At 59.7% G+C, this 3,221-nt stretch overlaps 1 pseudogene; it reads left to right on the top strand.

The window, feature by feature from the left end:
* Nucleotides 1-142: 142 nt before the first annotated feature.
* Nucleotides 143-3,221, top strand: part of LOC112548889 — a 3,992-nt pseudogene continuing 913 nt past the window's right edge.

The raw sequence follows: 3,221 nt of genomic DNA, 5'->3' as shown, positions 1-3,221 counted from the left end.
TTGGGGAGGAGCAGGAGGCCCCTGGCTAAGAGCCTGCTTTAGCCCTGGTCTCGCTCCTGGTAGATGTTGGACGGGAAGGACAGGCAGCGCTTCCTGCTGGCCATCATCAGCCTGACCATCGCCGCGGACCAGAGCAGAGAGGTGGCTGTGGAGCTGGAGGGCCTGAAAATGGCCGTGGTGGAGAGGATCGTGGTGAGCAGCACGGGATGGTGTGGGGAGAGGGAAGGAATGGAAATAGGGTCTCGTGAGACCAGGAAGGAGGGGAGAGGTGGAGCGGGATGAGAGGGAGAAGGGCAGGCGCGCCTGGGCCTGGGCATTACGTGGGGGTAATAGATAAGGGAGATAGTGGTCGATTCCTGACCTGGATGTTGAGCGTTGGGCAATCCTGCATCTTGAGGGCAGGTGAGGGTGGGATCAGGAGAGGTTTGAGTGCCATGCTTGCAAGGCCATGGGAGGCAGAGGGCCAGCCCAGCTGGGTGGGTGGGAGGGGGCTGGTTGGGATCCTGCTGCCTGCGCCTGCAGCACTGGGTGGTCTCCCGTGGGGGATGTGGCTGATCCTTACGTCCCCGTCCCCTTTGGGGCTCACAGGACCTGATGGAGACCATCTCAGTGGAGGTCGACCGAAAACACATCCTGGCGTACAGCATAGACGCCATCCGCTGCCTCAGGTACGGGGACCTGTGCCCAACTCTCTCCTCCCAGCAACCCGAAGTTCAGCCTGGAGCCAGCGCTGGAGTCACGCCTTGTGCGGGCCGCCGTGGACAAGAACTTTCTGGCCATAAGGCGTGAAACCCATCGCAACCAGGTAGGTCGCCCTGCCACTGACATGTCCCACAAGCCACCCCCTGGGAGGAGTGGCCCCAGGCTCCATGGCACTGACCCTCGGGTCTGCCTCCCCTTCCAGGTCATGCAGCGGCTGTACGAGGAGTACCTGGAGGGCCTGCTGTGCTGCGTCTTGTCCAGCGCCCCCAGCCTGGGCAAGCTCTACTCCATCTGGGAGGTGAGCACCATGCAGAGGGGCTGGGCTCGGGCCAGGACAGCTCCGGACATGTGCACTGCAGGAAGCCTCTCTCAAAGCATAAGGAAGATGGTCAAGCCCGAGCTCTAAACTCGGGTCCTGAGGATGCTGCCAAGGCTGCTGGGTTAGGCAGGGCTCATTCCCATTGATCTTAACATCTTCCTCCCACAGCACTTTACATCATAGATTGAGGCGCCGGATGCCCAGCACCGTGCACTGGTCATAAAGATCATCACCGGCACCATTGCCTTTGCTGTGCAGCTCCTCCCACAATTTGAGGTCAGTGAGCCCCAACCCGAGTGTCCTGGTCTCCTGCCTTTGGCAGGGACCTCCTGGGAAAGTGGGGTAAGGGCTGGACAAGGAGCTTCACTCCAGGGCTTCAGTGGTGCTCCCTGGCTCTTTATGGGTCTCTTTTGCATGGCCTGCTCTAGGCACGGTCAGCCCTGGACGTGGGGCCAACTAGGCCTGGAGCATGAGGCACGGGGCGTGATCCTGGGGCCCTGAGCAAGTCCCTGGGCTGCAGGTTCCCATGGGAAGAGAGGGGTGTCATGCTCTGGCACTGTGGTCTCTGCCTCCCTGCCCTCCTGCTGGATAATGCGGAGAGGCAGAGAGAGAGAACTGTGCCTGGGGATGTATTGGGGAAGGAAGGTGGGACATGCATGAACTGCCCGCTCTTCTCCCTCTGCTTAGGGCTCCTCTGACATACCGGAGGTTGGGGACATGGCAGCCCACCTGGGTCTTACCATCAACGACCCAGAGGAGACCATCAGCTGCAAGGCCAGGGCGTGCATGTATTTGCTCGCTCAAATCCTCCTTCATCAGAGGGGTAAGGAGACCCAGCTGGACTACAAGGCTCCGATGCCAGCAGTTTCCCTCCAAAAGCCGGTCCCAAGTGCTGGGCCAGATGCTGTGTCTCCATCTGTCCGTTCCTGACCTGGGAACAACTCAGGGTGTAGGCATTAATGATTTGGGCCTCTTCAGCTCAGCGCCCAGCTCTGGCCCTGCAGCCTATGCTAATGCACCAGTCCTGGGTGTCCCATTGGGGAACCTGGAAGCCCATCCCCAGGCCCCCAGCCCAGACTGGTCCCAGCATGTCTGGTCCGTATTGGCTCCTGCCAAAAGATGACCTCCCTGCTGAGGCCCCGCCCTTCATGGTGCCATAAGGGCAGCCAGAGCCCCACTGGGTGGACATTGAGCACCAAAGCTAGGATGGCAGCTCAGAGCCATGTGTCTCCACTTGTCCTAGGCCAAGACATGCGAGGGGCAGAGGAGCTGCGGTGCAAGTGCCAGAACGATCAGAACCAGGTCCAGAAGTACAGGGACCTGGCGAGAGTGGGAGAGGTGAGGATGGTGTGATGAAGGGGTGCGGATAAAGGCCTGGTGCTTGTCTCCAGCTGGCAGGGGTCTTCCTGTGGTGGGTTAGAGCCTTGCAAGTGTCCAAGGCTCCCATCTCTGGAGCCTGTCTGTGGTATGTGCCAAGCCTTGTGTTCTCCTGTTTCAGGGGCTAAGAAAGATCTTGCTGGAGGAGCAAAGGAGAGCTTTCCTGCAGAGGGCCCTTCATGCAGTTCACAATGGACTATGCACATCAGCCAAGCTGGGCTAATCTCTCTGTATGCCATCCTGGGGGAAGCTGGCCGCTTGATGGGGCACAAGATCAGCAGCCACGTTGGGGAGTAAGGGGAGGGAGGAGAATGAGCTCAGGGCCCCTTGCCTCTGCCACGTCAAGTCGCTGTCATCCCATCACCACCTGTTGTGTGGGGACAACACGGAGCAGAGAGAGGTCACTGCACACTGAGAAGGACCCTGCCCCTGTCTGTAAGGTGGCAATCTCCCCTGCCTTCTGAGCAAACTGGGCTCTAGGAAAACGGGAGGCCTGCCAAGTGCCTTGGAGAAAGTCACTGCCGCTATACCCCATTGCCCCGGCCCGCCAGCACCTGTCTTCTCCACGACTCTCTGAAAAAGGTCCCTCCGCGAACCTGCCCCCATTTCCCTAGGCTGTTACCAAAACCCCTTGGTCTCAGTCCAATCCCTGCCCCATGACCCCTCCCCACATCCCCCGTCCTTCCTGGGGGCAGCAGAGGCTCTGACTGGCTATTGTGCCACTGCAGGAGAAAGAAATCCCCATCAGGGTCCTGAATAAGCTATTTATCATCACCTGCTTGAAGGAGCTGCCTAAAGACCTGCAAGGGCACAGCCTGCTGGT

Source organism: Alligator sinensis, unplaced genomic scaffold, assembly GCF_000455745.1.
Source record: "Alligator sinensis unplaced genomic scaffold, ASM45574v1 scaffold1523_1, whole genome shotgun sequence".
Classification (NCBI taxonomy): domain Eukaryota; kingdom Metazoa; phylum Chordata; order Crocodylia; family Alligatoridae; genus Alligator; species Alligator sinensis.
Note: the sequence above shows the minus strand (reverse complement) of the source record. Positions and strands in the feature narration are given on the sequence as shown.